The 17,937-nt window shown below is 36.8% G+C and overlaps 1 protein-coding gene across 6 annotated transcripts in view; it reads left to right on the forward strand.

Annotated features, from left to right (window-relative positions):
- Window positions 1-17,937, forward strand: part of LOC105394091 (polypyrimidine tract-binding protein 1) — a 331,428-nt gene that overhangs the window by 173,851 nt on the left and 139,640 nt on the right. The window lies entirely within an intron of this gene.

Raw genomic sequence — 17,937 nt, forward strand, 5'->3', positions numbered from 1 at the left:
TTTATCAAGTCCTATTTTTTTCCATTAATCAAACAACATTTTACTCCATTACCTACACCTGAAAGTTGATGAATCGTAAAAACTGTTTCAAGCACTCACGCGCTTTCATTGAAAACTTAAAACTATTTTATTCGTTCCCGTACAATGTAGCTACAATAGATCTCAAACCGACCTAAGCTTACAATAAAACAAACATTGTGAAACTTTACTTACCTGGTAAGGTTTGCCTGGAGTTACATGCACTCAAAACATTTGGACTAGGTCCGATGCCTAATACCTATCTATTACAGCTCCAAAAATTGGGCCTCGTTAAAACTATCAAGTAATGCCCTCTAACCAAAAATGTGTTCCTCCTGTAAAATTCAAATGTGTATTAATTCTCTATTATTATTGTGTAATATTAGTAGCTAGACTGTGGAAGTTAATGTCTTTTCTGCAAGAAAAGTTTCTGTTTTTTTTTTTACATTAACTTCTACAGTCTAGGTAGGTACTGGGTATGGGTATCGGGAGGCAGGTTTGTCTAAAAATTTGAATTAGGATGACGAGGGCGCGATACCTCGTGTTTTTGGAAAATTATTTTCAACGGAAGTTATGATTTTTCAATTAGCGGCGCTAGTTGGCTTACACTCACTGTCACTGTATACAATATAACAGCTCCCTCTCAAGAAAGTAAACGTTGATGACAGAAGTTCGACTTAAATGGAAGTCGCATCCAACTTTTCTCGTTAAGACCACCCGTCAAAGGTTGTGTGTCGATGTTATTTTGCGCTTATTTTTATTCACAAATCTGATTTGCTCCCTACCTACTTTGATCCGCCTCCATCAGTGGACCCTCTTGATCTTAAAACAGAATTTCATGCGAAGAATTCATAATCCGCTTTCTTGTGCGTAAATATTATGTTTAACTATTAAAAATTGTAAGAGGAATTTTATTTGGCGATTTCATTGCATACTCTACATAATGAATTAAAGTTATTATAACATTGCTCAGAAATAATTGAAAGTCAGCTTTTGGTTTGATAGCTCTATAATTCAATTCCGGACTTCCGGTAAATTTCATCTCAATGAATTTCTAAGCATCCAGCAATCCAGCTTACAATAATTATATATCTATAACATGCTGCAAGTGACGAGGCATCAGGCAAATGTGGCATGTATCGCTCGAGTTTTCACTGCGTGCGCGAATGCATTTCAACAGTTTGAAAGCGCGGGCGGCCGCGCGAATCGGTATGTGTTGATACTGCTCATAGCTGGCCAATTACGTGTATAGACAACTGACTAATGAGCGGATTATTCATCAATAAACTAACGAGATTCTATCACGATAGCCGATTCGTGTCAGCTCGCCTTCACTCGTCGAGAAAATTCTTGTTTTCTTCGCGTTTCTTTTCGCGTATGCGATCATATATGGGTTCATAATTAAATATGAATATTAAAATTTTACGTTATGAAATTTCAGTTCAGAAGATTAATGCTAAATGACGTAACTTTTCTATAGCTGTATAAATTATTATTAAAAAAGCAAATGAGCATAAAAGTTACTACTATTTTAAATACGAACTTACGAACCGACCAAATTACAACGTGTGTTACATCCAAAGTGTAAGTGGGATCTTAGTTACCCGAATCAAGAAAGTAAACGTTAATATTATTACTAGTTATTCATTATTATCATAAAATATACCAAACTTTGAAAATTAATTCAACATTCGTCTGCAAACTCCAATAACTAGTAGAATCCTCTCAGACTTCTTATCGTTAGTAGTGAATTTGAGACATGAAACACAAACTTTCTTCTCTTAAAAACAATAGTAGAAAATATAGACCACAAGGTGTTTAGGTATAATCTCGCCAGTAGCCGCGAAGACGAAGCATTTGCTGTCGCAGCACTATTGCATGGTCCCAATATAATATATTTTCTTTAAGTTTATAAGAATTATATGAGTTAACATTCTGAGATTAGTAGCAATACCACAACGATCTGCAGCGAATATATTGATATTCTTTTTTCACATACATAGAAGCTCTTCACATCACTATAAACTTTATTTGTGTAAAAAATGAGTGACGCGAAAAAATCGTTGCGACACTTTAATTTTTTTCTCGGAGCATAAATCAAATGAAAGCGCCGGAAAAACCACAACACGAATTCAGGTCAAAAAGTTGCAAGTTCTTTCGTTAAATTCTGCTTGGGGGCCACAGTTATTTTTCAGTCGCTGCAATAGTTGGATGGTATAGCCAGACGTCGCAAGGGCGAATTTTTCTCCCTAATTACTAAGTGTCATAGCGATTGTAAGGGAAATGCTGCGAAACCGGGCACAAAGGAACGGGGACGTTCATTAATAGGATCTTTCTAACTGCAATTTCGCTGAATAAAACCTCTTTCTCGGTGGAATTATTAATGTCGGAATAAATTCAGCCCGAGCTATTATAGTTAATAATTTGTTTGTTTTTGTATGTTGGTAAGCGGGAGACTATACAGTGTCGTTACAGTGAAATGAATAGAGTGAAGAAAATAATATATATGACCGATGAATTTTATGTACTTACATACTATTTACCTAGATTATAAATTGTATACTTTGTGTCTCATTAGTTCTCCTTGTTGAAATCTTTCCGTCGTCGTTTTCTGCTTGCATTTTTAGGTATTCTAAGTCTTATTAAAGTTGCAGTACAAAGACACCTGAAGACGTAAAACTTTTTATAAAGGAACTTAATTTCATAATGGCGCATCGCTACATTCAATATTAAAAAGTCAGCTACTAAAATATTACGACGGAGTTAAATCAAAGTCCCTCTTATTATGCCTTTATGATGTAAATAATGAAGTCAGTCACGTTCGAACTAAGAACTGGATAGATAGAAAGAAAGAATAAACTTCATTTGACACTGACAGCAATACTGATTTAAATTTAACTACATAAATTACCTAACATAAATTATATAAAAAAAAAAAAAAAAACACGCACTCACGCCTTGTACTAATGTATTCCCTTGCGGGGTAGGCAGAGGTGCATTGCTGCACCCACTTTTCGCCAGAGCGTTATGTTAGTCCCAATGTGATAGGGGGCGGGCCTATTGCCATTTTTCGGGCACATCCAAGACCCGAGAACAAATATCTGTGTTTAAACAAATATCTGCCCCAGCCGGGAATCGAACCCGGGACCATCGGCTCAGTAGTCAGGTCACTAACCACTACGCCATTCGGTCGTCATAAATTATATTTATACATAAATTATTTGCTGTCATCGTCAAAAAGGTGTCCACTCAGCAATTGCAGTGCCTTATTGTCCAGTGCCAAGCAAATGCATATCCACTATAGGTTGGTATTTGTTAATGGTATACAGGGTGTCCCGTTAGTCAACGTGATGCCGGCAAAAGTGATATACCTAACTCGTCAATCTATATAGATTATATATATTAGTTATATAACTTTAGTTCCAGAAAAAAAACTGTATTATGTATGTGGTCAATATATTAAACCCCCCATACTAAAAAAATTTTAGTATGGGGTTGGGGGGTTTTGTTATATTTTTAGCGAATTTCCCAAGTATCCCATGAACAAAATAATGTTGCTTAGAATCAGGATTTGTACCTCTATACCATCTACTACTAGAACATTTTCTGCTGATTATGAACAAAATTTGCTGGACATCATAAAAATGATAATCCTATCTCCAGTTCTAATTTTTTCCTCTAGTGCGAGTCTGTAGAAGGAAGATTGTAATAAGCTTATTTTCTTGACCTTCCTAGCTTTTATTTAGTCTGCAAAAAACACCATTGTACTTCCAACAAGCAACAATATTGTTTTGTACGAGGAAAGCTATTCATCTTTTCTAACTTTACGGGGCTATAATATGATTAGTACCAAAGTATCTAGGTATATTTTATTTGATTTTTTGACTAGTAGGTAAAAAGTACAAAATCGTGTGTCTCTCGCCGATATAGGAAGCTCTTATTAAAATTCGGTTTGTAACATCTATTAATATGCTCTAAGTTTCTTATGTAGGTATACCAACACTCACTTAAAAATACCTTCGTCCAATAGAGATCTGTGTTATTTCCCCATACACCTTGACAAGCGTCCATAGCCGACGATAAAACGGCGGAAGCCGGCCCGATATCTAAGAATAGCTCTAAAAACAAACAAATGTACCTACTGAATGTACCACGCTTACTTCTAGAACGAAATCCATTGAGTTTAATTTATTCTACTTTGTGGACGGATAAAGATTTTGATAGTTATAATATATGTTTAAACCAACTTTTACGGCATTGGTATAGATGTGTTTTTTTTGTTAGTTCCGTGAGATGTTTTTCTTTTCTTCAAACTTTTTTTTATGGTAAAATTTCTGATATTTTAACAAATTTGCGGCAAATCGATGGCAGTTTCCATTCTATTATAGTGATGTTTACACTTAAAAATCACATAATAGAATGGAAACTTAATTAAGAATGAGAATGACAGATGAGAAATTAAGGTTAAATAAATGAATATTATGAATAATAAATACAATACAATAAGGTAATGCCCACATTATGAAATAACTTTAAAAGGTAGATTCCTATTGCTCACAGGATAGAAGATAGAAGTAGCTTAGAAAGTCCAAATAAATAGCAGTAACATCCGAAGAAGAGGCAATATTATTGCAGGAATTCTCTGTACGAGTCCGATATTTACATCATGGAATATTCATCGGAATATTTCCCGCGAATCGTATTCTTATTTCAAATTACTCAGCAGCATAATCTAGATACGTGCATCGCAAAATCAACCCAATATTTTGAACAGCTATGCGAGTTGATACGGATTTCTCACTTTGAATACCTGATGTTCACTTATTTTTAAAGTGGTACCTAAGTACATCGACTATGTTAAATTCGGCTTCGTATTAAGCGGTGATCAATAAATTAATTAAACAAATCGATTTTTACTAATAAAATACCAATAGGTAAGTATTGTCATATCACGGTTAAGGTCTGCAGTTTATTGCGCAGATTGCCCAGTTTCAATTAGGTAGACACAGTGTTCAGTTGCGTTCACCATCAACCAATCGCGATCGAAGTTTTAAACATCGAATCAACAGAGGTGCAATACGTTGCAGTCAAATGGATCAATTCAAAAAAACATTTGTTTTTATTATTTCACCGGCAAAGCAAAGTTAATAGAACTAGGAAAAATTCAGCCCGAAGCGAACAAAATGTTACATTGCGATCGTGTTTAACTAAAAGTATTCCCGTTTCATAGTCGGATGAACTAACGAAATCAATGCCGGGGCACTAAATGAAAACAGATCGGGTATGCGATATTTTAAAAAGAGAATGCGGCGAGCACATGTGAATAGAGGGAAAAATCTCATAGAGCGAATGGTTGGTAGTCAGGTGATCACTCAGTCACATTCCTACCCGCGCTGTAAAGCCAATGAAACTCTTTGTTATGTCCCACTGTACGAGCAGTTGCGTAAATACGGATTTCATCATTTGTTTTCATGATAGACATCAGAATAAACAAAGGACTGAAGGGTCTAATTTTTGCCATAACATATATATGTACCTATCTTTAACAGATAGGTACATAGATATCTTTCAGTAAAAGAACCATCCATTCACATTGAAATACATCCGGCAATTCACAGTAGCAATTAGGCAACAGCATTTCAGTCGTGTCATTAAAATAGTTTTCAGTTTTCACGATCGCACCGAGTCGCGGTAATGTCCTGTATGTCCTAATGTAAGCAAATTGCCGTCACAGCCTTTCAGCGTCCGGTCTGGGCTATCTTTTCCAAGATAAGCGCTTAAAAGCGTCGAGGAAAGCTTTCAGGGGCTACCGTCCGTCGCTCCGATGTACCGGAATACCGGTGTGGCGGACAAAAATATGACTTATTTAATTTACGTTATGAGTTATCTTCGGTTGCGTCCGGCGCTACTGATTAGGTAGTAACACTCTAGTGGTATTTTGTTATGCCCGATTTGATTTATGACTCTAATATGCTAGTGCTTTTATTCTTACGAATAAGAAAGGAAATTGTGGATTTATGTATTAAACAACACAGCTCTGTTTATTTATCATAGAAAGAATATTTTATCTTCAGTGATATAATATAGATACAACATGTTGTATACCTACATAGGTACACTAAAGGTTTTTGTTGAAGTAACATTATAAAAACATCAAAAGATCTCTCCTAATGCGATTGAACTGATAGGAAAAGTAACCTTTACAAATGGCTTCTTCTTTATTCATGAGATAACTAACAGAATAAAGGTCCATTACAGCTTCACTACCGCGAATAATACGAATACCCACGAATTCTATACACGCGTCGGCAGTGATAAAAATCGATATTTATTTACACCTACAATTCAGTTACGCCATTTCATCGCGGGTTTTGAAAAGCACGCGCTACTCGTAAACCGCGGAGAGAGTCTATGCATATTTTGGTGTGGCATTCCAAGTTTGAATTCTTTGTCTTTCGCTCGCGTGGTCTCTAGGAGGGCGTGCGCGGGGCGCGGGCGGGGGGGTGCAAGCAGCGCAATGCCGGCGCACTTGCATTGGCCAGGAAGCGCGGAGGAATGCCGTCCGGCGCGTTGCGGGGGCGGGAGGGGGGAAGGGGCAATGCTCGCTGCGCCCGCGCCGAGCCTCCATTCAGTACATCTCGCTGATGCTGCGTTTATTTACCTTTCGTAAGGTTTCGAGGAATAATTTGACTTTGACACTACATCCGGATCTCTTATCTCAGTGTATTTACAAGAAGCCGAAATGGCTCTACACTACAATAAAAATAGGCTTACTATAGATGGGAGTGACAAAATTAAATGATTAGAATTCACGGGTGAGAAGGCGGTGACACTATTAAGAGAGCTTTGAATAATTTATATAAAGTTCCATTTAATATTAAATTACCGATCAGATTACGGTGAATACCAACTTACCGGCCTTATCTGTCTTTTAATAAGAACCGATATGGCGTGATGTAGCATGTAGCAGCTCATTCTGTTGTACCTATTTAGTATTTTATTCACATGACATTGTTCAGTGATATTCATGCGTTGCTTTTGAAGAGCCGCTATTTCGCTGCAATGGGTGGCCTGGGGGGGTCACTCTATGTGAGGAAAAACAAAGATTCGGAACGCTGCTTTGCGAGCCAGCACGACTCTATCTCGTTGTATTAAACGTGCCGATTGCACGACAGCTCTCGTTCGTTCATTTTTCGTCAGTATAGAGTAACCCTTCTGGAATAACGCTGCTTTCGGATTTTCGTTTTTATCCTAATGAGAACAAGACCGATCCCAGAGTGTTGTTGTATCATCATTACTCCAATATGCGACGCGCCGCAAGTGATCATCATCACCGTTTGTTTAAGTTTGTTAAGACATAGACCTACGTAGGTACAGTATAAGGCAGATAATTCTGACCCCTCTCAGAAGCATTGGTACAGGATCTGAACCCACGGCCTCTCGATTGAGAGGACGAGGCTTTTTCCATTACGCCACCACCACTTCTCTCTCTTTCTCTCTCCTCCTATAAGTTCCCATTACAGTCAATACAATAGGTACATTCCACGCTTATTGCCTCGTTGGTAATCCGTGTTTATAAGCCATTTTAAACGTGTTCATTTTTATTAAGCTCTTATTAATATCACACACAACTTTAGTGCGTACGAGTATGTGTAGGCAGGTTTACATTGCAGATATTTTTTTATAATGTCTATCTATGTCTACAAATAAATAAAACATATATTGCAGACAAATATCTATATTGCCCATAACACGGCAAAAAACCCCTTAAATCTTCCTTTTAAAGTATAAATCTCATGTAATTTACACAAAATATGTAAATTTTACATTACATACTATGAACACAATGTTATCAAGTTACATGTTATGTAACACACAGCACATTGACTCGCCTGAACTGCCGGCTCTGTGACTATTGAATTGTTACTAAACTGAGCTTATTGTTAGTTCGCTGGAATTCAGAGCATCAGTACACACCGCGAGTGAAGCAAACAGTCTTATTGAGTAAGCTCACCCAATGAACGTATAAGTTTATTAACTATACAGGTTCCTTATCGCGAACTTGATTTGACAATTTTTGGATTCAAAATGTATTGAATTTTACATTTAATGGTACTTCTTTTTGACTTCGCGATAAGGTCCCTGCTGTGCCTCTGCTATTCCTTACTCTTGCTTATCGACAACAAAAAAATTGGATTTATATGAAAATACATGCTAAAAAGCAGTCTTAACTGTTTTTGGATCCGATTATGGGTGACAGTTTATGATGTTATAATTATTAATGCGTGCGATTTTTTTATGCCAATCGATCTATTATAAGGGGATGTAGCTACAAGCATACATATAATTTTAATATTATGCTTCACTAAGTTTAATAGTGTAAGTTGACATTTAGTAACGTTCATCCAACTGTTTAAATGCAGCCATCACCTGCCATAATATAAGCCGGTGCGTTTGCTTATTAACTATACCTTATTTTATTAATTCTTATAAAAAGACAACCCTACACGTTATCTAGACCATAATATTAATAAATAAGAAAATTACAGCCGTAACTTTTTTCTTACTGTTATTTTTCATGTTTCAGGTATGTGGCAGCATTTAAAGAATACAATAGTTTCAGTGGTAGCACTGAGTAAGTAGTGGTTTGGTTTTTGTAGTCTTTTCTAGAACTTTCCGTACACACACGCTTGTGCAGTAAGTACCTAGTAGTCATAATTACAATAACAGTTAGCAAAAGATATATTTATGCCATTTAAGCGCCACCGAATTACTTTTGTTTCACTGACGGGTGATACGTGATATTAAAATACCCACCAATGAGTCTTGGAGCAAAGTGTTTGCGCTGCGGTGGCACACATGTCTCTTTGGTTGACTGTACAGTGTACAGGTATAAAGTGTAAGTACACTAGAGGTGAAGCTTCATTGAGCCACTTGAAACGTAAAAACCGGCCAAGTGCGAGTCGGGCTCGCGCACAAAGGGTTCCGTAGCAGCAAATATAATAAACTTTAAATCAACCTATCTCAAAAACTATAAGAGATACTTTGATCAAACCAAAAATCGTTGAAAGAGTTAATTAGCATGCATCACCTCTATTTTTTTTAGAATTTTATACCCCGTAGTTATAAAAATAGAGGGGGGGGGACATACTTTTTACGACTTGGAGAGCTGATATCTCAAAAACCGTTCACTTTAAGAAAAATGTTTTTTAGAAAACTTTATATCATTTTAAAAGACCTTTCCATTGATACCCCACACGGGTATGTACATCGAAAAAAAAATTTCATCCCTCAGTTACATGTATGGGGGGCCCCACCCCCAATTCTTTTTTTTACTATTTAGTGTCATATTTTTGTAGCGGTTCATACACATACAACACATATTCCCATCAAATTTCATCACTGTAGTACTTATAGTTTCCGAGTAAATCGGCTGTGACAGACGGACAGACGGACAGACGGACAGACGGACATGACGAAACTATAAGGGTTCCGTTTTTGCCATTTTGGCTACGGAACCCTAAAAATGATTAATTAAAATGGTCGAAATTCGCAATAACTTGTACAAGTAGCGTACCTGAACAAAAACAAATTGCTTTTGTAATAAAGTAACATCTCCGTTACGGGATCCTTGTAAATTCATTAATGGCTTCATATTTCATGTTTAAAATTGGTTTCGTAAATTCCTGCGGTGTAGCCGAGTTTATGTTAACTTATTTCATGTGATTTAAATACATTATGAATTATGAAATATGTGCATTATTTAAGTTATATGATTATTGCTGCTGAAATGTAATAAATGAAGCGGAAAACGCGAATTGCAAACAATACGTGTTTTTGGTATTTTTACAATTATTTAAATAGAGCTGCAACTCTATTTAAATTTATATTTGTTAAATCAACACCGCATACATTCTGTATTTGTAGTATACAAATATGTAAAATATATTAATAAAATAGATTTAAATTTTCAAAACGAATTCGTTGTCTACAATGGCTGCACGAACCGCAGTGCCTACTCCGACGTAGAAATACTAAATACAGAGCCTTTCGTTGGTATTTCATCACCGTAAACTTCGCATCAGAAGGCCTAGCACGGGGCGCAAGACGGCCCAACTCGACAGTTTTACCTCATATCGCGCGGCTTTGAGAGCGGGTGCGACGTGGAACTTTTGTCACGTCTTGATGTACGCGCGCGTATTGTGCCCCGTGCTAGGCCTTCAGGGTAGGCCTCCTGTATTGTGTCACAGGTGTAGTGGTGGGGGCGCGGGCAAGTTTGCTAATGTGCGGCTTAAACTGACTATGTAGCTCACCTTTTGTAGCCTGTATACAAAATACGTACATACAAGCAGCTGTCTGTAGAGATCATTTTCATTCTACAGCTATCGCAGGTGTTATTAGAATTTCGGAATTTATAGAAATTACTAATGTAAAATATTAGTAGTAGTAGTATAGTAAGTAATAATAGTAGTAGTATAGTAAGTAGTTGTATGTAGTTTCGTAAGATTTTGATAGCGTGTAGCATACTATGGAACTTAAATTCAGAGCCAATATTAAGGTTTTAATTTTTGCCCATTCGTCCATCAAAGGAATGTCTGAGAGTTTATTAGGGTAAATAGTACTCTTCTATCTGTTTATCTAAAAGTAATCACATAGACGAACACCAAGTACCTACCTATAACTGGGCCCCGCGAATCCATAGTCTATAAATCTCTCAATTCATTGGCCCTGAGATTTATTTCGTTTCTAAAACACACGTTTCGGGAACGAAAACCTCGCTCCGGTGTAAATTACTGGCGCCGTATTGGGGAACTGTGTTTAAATAGGGGCTAAATTTGTACCCTTAAGTAGGGGGTAATAGTAGAAGTTCGCCAACACCTTATGTAATCGAACCGGGAGGTCCCGAACAAAGTTTTATCTGCCAAGTTTAAAGTCTCTTACGGTTGTGTTCCGAAAGTATATATCTTATTTGCGGGATCTCTTGCGGGTTGTTGAGCAATTTTCGTCGCTTTCCGGCTTGTAGTTTCACGCTCAGGTATACATCTGCATACTTCCATACCTAAGTGAATTAAAAAAAACACCCTCAATAAAAGTCATTAGTATGGCACTGCTGTGGTGTTTTGAAAACGATTCGTGTATCAGAGAAATGAAAATGGGCGGACAGAAAATAGTTGGAATGAAAGTGCGGTGCCACGCGGACGCCAGGCATTAATTGTCACAGGTGCCGATTACCGGTGTCATACCCTATTTCAATACTCGTTTTTTACTGTCCGGCAAAGCTGTATTTTAACTGGCTTTTAAAGCGCATGCTGATCTAGGTAGATACGAGTAGATTTGTTGTAAAGATAACCATTTAAGTGTAACAACTAAAGTTTAAATATAGATCGTTAATGGTAAACCAATACATGAGCGAAACAGTATAGTTTTAGACGCTCGTATGTATATTTTAACGATACTTCATAAAAGTGCCCCTCTATTGCCCTCTAATAGTTGTACGACAATAGATTATTAAAAACATTGGCTGCTTTTGTAGTTTTATCATTAGTCAGGGGCATTTTATCAATACTATAGTGGACTTGATAAAATGTGATGATAACCGCTGTCCTATTCGGGCGTGTATTGATTTTTCTTTTTTCGTTTCACCCCGCCGTTTTATAATTTTATAGCCGTGTTGTTCCAGGTACTTTTATAAACTCAGATGAATGTTTCGTGTTCCGTCGACATGGAGACAATTCTGTACGCCTCGAGACCACTTAGTACGATGTTCTATTAAATTTATTCAACCTTTTTAAAGCGTTGTATTAAATACCTCTGAGTATTTTATCAAATACCTTATTGCAGTCATATTTCAATAAAAAATAACAGACTGTCTGTATTTTTTTTATTTCAAAATCATTTTTATGGAGAACTCTTTTTATGAATAGTCTAAACGAAAATCATTACAAAATTAGACTCATCAACATTTTGTAATCAAAATATATTTGAAATGCAACTTGTTTAATTCGAATAGGAAATAGCTCATTGCCCGGACCTGCATAAATTCTTCCATAAACATGTTTATTCCGCCCGTGGACATATTATTTCATGAAACATTCGTTTGAATTTCAACGTGCTTACCTGTTTCCGTACAGTTCCGTTTCCGAATTGAGGGCGCTGCAGAGATTTAAATTTACTTTGTTTTGGATGTGACTAACATGTGCAACGGTGCAACGGAAGTGTTGAGTCTTCTAATTGAATACTACGAGGACAAGGAATTGTTAAATATACGAAATAGCGAAATTATTTATGGAAAATAAGATTTTGTTTATATCAACAAACAAATTTATATATTCTGCCTGCCTGTACTAGGTATATAGGTAGAGCACACACTAACCAAATAATTTAGTCCATGTACCGTCTTCAAACAATAAACTATCTGTCTCGTATTGATAACAGATACCGCTCACCTAAACACCCAACATCGACCACTAATAATCCCTTACAAATGTCATACACGTATTGCAAATCCTCTTAAGACGGGCCAATCCAATCAATAGTTGTATAAACTATCGTATAGTCCCACCTAATCCTTGTTTTACGGCTCTTAACACTTCAGCGCGCGATCTTGCCTAAGAGGCCCCTCGCATACTGTGCCAGCCAGCAACTTGCTTATCTCGCAACACCAATTGTTTGGTTAGGATACTGTCAGTGCGATCGCCAATCCTGCAAGCCGTTGAAGGGTTAAATTTTTACATAATTGCTTATTATCATGGGGTTTTGTCTACCTACAAGAGTGGCAATGTCTATTGTTGTTGTATGAAACGTCGCGTCGTCGTTCATCGAATTTTGTTGACGTTTTTAGCACAACTAAAATTTAAACTGTTTTTTTTATTTGTCGACAGTCAAACTACCTTTGATTTTATCTGTACTTATACTGAGCAAAAATATATAGAGCGGTGGTAGGTAGACTAGTTAGCTTCGATTAAACATGCAACACGCCGCAACGTAAGAAGGATGATGTAACGCAACGATATTCGGATTCAAAATATATTTACTTAGTTAATGTTACTTCGTTTTGATATCGCCATAACCCCACAGTTTTAGTTTAAAACCAGCATTTGTTGCTGTATCGGCCACAATATAAACATCACACACTAAAGGACAGTGAAATAATAAATCCCGTATACAATCCATAGTTGTTTTTACGAGCCCACGGACGGCGGGACACCTGGCCGTAATAACACGGCTGTTATTGAAGCGACAATGTGTGTATCTATTATTTTTTTAGAGCATAGTGTGTTTCTCTATGCGCCCGACATAAATGTAGATAAATATTGGGAAATGTGTAGAGACAAAAATAAAAGTTTTTTTTCGTTTGGTAACGGTGCGTATAGATTTTGTACCTAGTTATTTAATAGACAACTTTTATTGCTAAGTAGGTAATAGCTATTAAATACTGAAGTGAAAAGATGGATCTGCCTACACCTTACCTGTCATATTACAGTCAGCTATTTATTCATTCTAAGATTGTCTATTTCTAAGTTAGACAATGATATCGATTCTGAAGGCGGAAATTTTAAATTTAGAGACGTCAAAACCTTAATTTCTTTGTTTAAAATTCGACTCTATGATTGTTTCCGTAAATGTCATTTTATGCTAGCAATTTTTTTAGTTTGACAGCGTTAAAATTAGAATTTCTGCCTTCAGAATCAACATCAATGTACAGTAGTGATACTTAGCTACATACTTATGTAGCTGACCGTACTTTAGCTATTAGGAACAAACAAACAAAGATTATAAATCTAATAGCAACAATTTCAATTGTTTCATTTGTTTAATACATTCATGGTAACGTTAGATAATTGTGCTCAGAGAAGAGGCCAGAATCGAATTAGATTAATGAGCAATTATTATTTCCTAGGAATCTGACGGCAAATGTAACGGCGGCACGCACGCCACTTCTAGGCATAAAACTTATTAACAGTTTCTTTTATAACATTTTAATTGCAATTTTGCATTTTGAACGCATGAATTGCAGAATGCCAAACGCGATTTTATAGTACCTACATGCAGGTTTTATAAAATTATTATTAATTGAATGGGATTCTTCGAATTATCTTTTCTTTCATACGTCACTAGATTTAGGTAGTAAGAAAACTAAGAAAGCGTCTCATCTCTTGTTCGGAGTGCACATACATTAAAACAATACTAGACAAACGCACCGGGGCTATCAAACCAAACCGATCGTAGATACCTAGTTATACATACGTATACTCTAATAAAATCCTTCGCCAAAAAAAAACTTTTGCGTGTGCTGATGGATGCCGTTAGCGCTCCAAGCCCGTGTGTTGCCAATTAAGTTGAGCATGTAACCATTAATTGGTACAATCATTTGCACAAGTTCCCCGGCAGTACTAATTGTGAGAATGTGGGAGCATGACGGGAATAGTCGACGCGACTGTACCTGGCCATGTAGCACGGGGCGTTATTAAGACGTGACACAAGTTCTCCGTCGCGCTCGCTCTTGAGACTATGCGATGTGAGTGAGCGTGATGCAAAACTCTTGTCACGTCTTAAATGCGCCCCGTACTGGCCTTTCTGTGGGGTGTTTGCTGTTATGTTATTTATGCAGACGACGTCCCGAGAAGCCGATGCGTTTAATTTGATGAGCTATAGTCTCCGGAGAGTGGGTTCGGCTGTTCCGCAGAGATGTTCGTCGCCGCCACAGCTGAGGCCCTCATATGTCTCTTGCCTAGCGATGTTAGGCCTCAACTACGGAGCGATAATGACCTACTCCGATGTCAAGTGTTTTCGTGTCATGACAGGACTCTTTAACATTTATGTACAGTGTACACCTTTAGCTATATAAATATGAGTTGAATTCGCACTAGGCGTGAGAGAGTGGTGTTGGTTTACAGGTAATTATGCAGGTACAACGACACAAGTATCTTTATAAAATCTATGTTATCTATATCTATATCTATATCTACTGTTATTTAGCAACTTACACTAAACAATAGATTTCAGCAACGACACTGCCCTTGTTTGTTCTAATAGCTACACCCGATACAGTCAGTTATGCCTTCGTTACCTAATTAATAAGCTGTTATGAAGATCAAAGACGTGGCAGTTTCAAAGTTGAATTAAGCTTCTCCGGGAACGATTTAAGTCGGTAACAAGCCTGACAGTTTAAGTTGGGCCGATCCCTTTAATACATTGTAGCGTGTGACTTCTGTCAGTCACCGACACGTCACCGACTGGCTGAGATTCTACATTCACCAACTATCGCGTTTACCCCTAGAATCTGTAGTTATATGGCTCAAATTCCATTGGATATTCCCGCCAGTTACCGCGTTGTTGTTACAAGTCGGCAAACTTCTATTGTATTAAGCTTCGGGTGGTGAATAAAGTTGTCTCTATAGTGTTTGCTAAATGGCTCTTATGGCATTTTCGGATTGACGCCTGATAAACACTGGCGATAATCTGAATCTGACAAAACGCAATGAATGTTAATTAGATCGATCATTCGATCTATTAATATTAGCTCTTTGGATCGGATTCGGTAACGTCTGTTTAAACGGCGCGTTAAACGTTAATTACTAGCTGCTCGCTTTGTTTATATTGAAAACGAGGACGTCTCCGTTCGGCAAATATTTTCATTGGAAACAATAGGCTTTTCTGTTTAGTTTTAATGTGTTTGTTGACGGTGAACTGCGGCCTTCTTGGTTCACGAGCAGGCTGTAAATACGTTTATTTGGCGTTTTCAGTTTTACGTGTATAGGGCCGTACCTATAGATAGGTAATAAATTGAGTAAAGTTTCTGCAGTGGCTACTCCTGTATCTTAGTTACTATCTGAAAGTTGTCTGACCTATGTGATATAATTAATAATTAAAAGGCAGCTTTGTTTATAAATAAATAGGATTTTTAAAGAGTTTTATGTTAATTTTTTAAATTAAACCTGGTTAAGAACTGCAAGTAGAGGCAAAGAGCTGGAGACGTGTAAATTAGCGAAATTTCCGGAAAACGTTCGGAATTCTGTTAAATTTCCTGAAATTGTAACTGTATAATATCACGAGGAAACGCTCATGACCTCACGAAACGATACTGAAACCATTTTTGCACGCTTCACTTTATGTATTTATTTGCGGAAATCGCAATACCAATTAGTTTGAGTAGGCAGAGTGAATCAGGTGAATTGATAGATTGGTTTATTTTATACTATTTTTATTTAACAAAACATAAATGTATTATATTTAAACGTATATAAGTACTTATTTTTATACTGTTTTTATTTTTCCTTATGTACCTACCTATAGATCAATTGAGTAAGCAAAATACTTTTTTCAAAAATATTCAATTGAATAAAAATCTACCTCTACCGAAACATAAGTGGTAATCCGCAAATGTATGTACCAAGTCCAAGCAGTAGCTTTATAGTTAATAGAATTAGTATATAACTACCTACCTACCGTTCAGGAGGCTTATCACCAAGTCAAAACGAAATAATTTTTACGAAGAAATTAGTGTCAAATTCAATACTATTTGAATCCAAAAATGGTTGTCTAAACAAGTTTGTGATGTACTTAGTGTTCACACGGCTCTCGGCCGGCCCACACGTCTGCGATATTTTTGCAACACCCCTCCGGATATTACACCACGTAATCTCGAAGAGCGAAGTGTCTCCAATAGCAATTTATCGAACGATGGATGGCCGAACCATTATTTCCAACCCTTAACCTCTCATCCTATTAATATCTACATAATTTATTGTAAATTGCATTCTACAAAGTGGCTGCCCGCCGGGATTAGCTGAAAAAAGTAGGTGAAATATTGCGGCAATTAGCAACCCGGTCATGGCTGCGTTACAGTAATAATCGTTGCAGCATCGATTTAAATACTGTGATTGTTGAATTAATTTAATTGTATTTATTGAAAACTCGTTACAATATGTTATTTTGGTAATACGCCTTTGAAAATTATATACGTAGGTAGGAAATGCTATTTAATTCAATCATTTAATAATCTAATTTCTTACTCTTTTAACCTTTAAGTATGGACGTGGAGTCTCACAGGCTACCTAATGTTTACGTTTTCATAGTTTTGCCTATTTCCCCCCGCTCCCCGCGATTGAGCGGCTCAGTAGCTTTTGTTTTAGTTGCCAAATTACCAATGAGGGAGGAGGTTGAGTCGTCCGGTGAATATCACGTGAGTAATGACCATCAAAAAATTGACTGGAGCCTGTCAGGCTACACGTCCATTGTTGTCATACAATATATAGTGCCACAAACATATCTGTTCCGGTGAGAGCGAACTAAATTGGTCCATACCTCATTACTTACTGTACTAATGAATTTCATATTGACATAGAATTCATGGACCAATTTAGTTCGCTCTCACCGGAACAGATAAGTTTGTGGCACTATATTTTGTATGGGCAATTATGTTTTTTTTAGATTTTTTTTTCAAAAAGTGAAAAATAAATAATGCTGGTGCTTCTAAAGGTAAAGGGTATTTCTAAAAAAACTAGCACGTGTGCATGTAGTGCCTCATGTGCAAAGACGTGATATAAATAGACGATTGCCAATAGAACTGAGGTTGACTAATGAATCGAGTTTTAGGTGATGATAATTATGGTCACAGAAGGTGTCCAGGATCAAGAAACCAGTCAAGGGTCCACAAGAGCATGTAGAATCTGTCCTGCGAAAAAACATAGGATGAATACCTATGTTTGTGTTGCCTGTGTGTCTCCAAGTGTTTTAGACCTCTATGCATTGACTGCCAATAAATTGGCGCTATTAGACTGTGGTCAATATTTTATATAATAGTTACCTGAAGCAGGTGCTTTGGGTTACTTATGTATTATATTTTAAGAAAATAAGACTAATTTTGTTATAGTAATAAGTTTGACTGTTTTTAATACCAGAAAATGTAGCCTCAGT

The sequence above is a fragment of the Plutella xylostella genome, chromosome 22, assembly GCF_932276165.1.
Source record: "Plutella xylostella chromosome 22, ilPluXylo3.1, whole genome shotgun sequence".
NCBI lineage: Eukaryota > Metazoa > Arthropoda > Insecta > Lepidoptera > Plutellidae > Plutella > Plutella xylostella.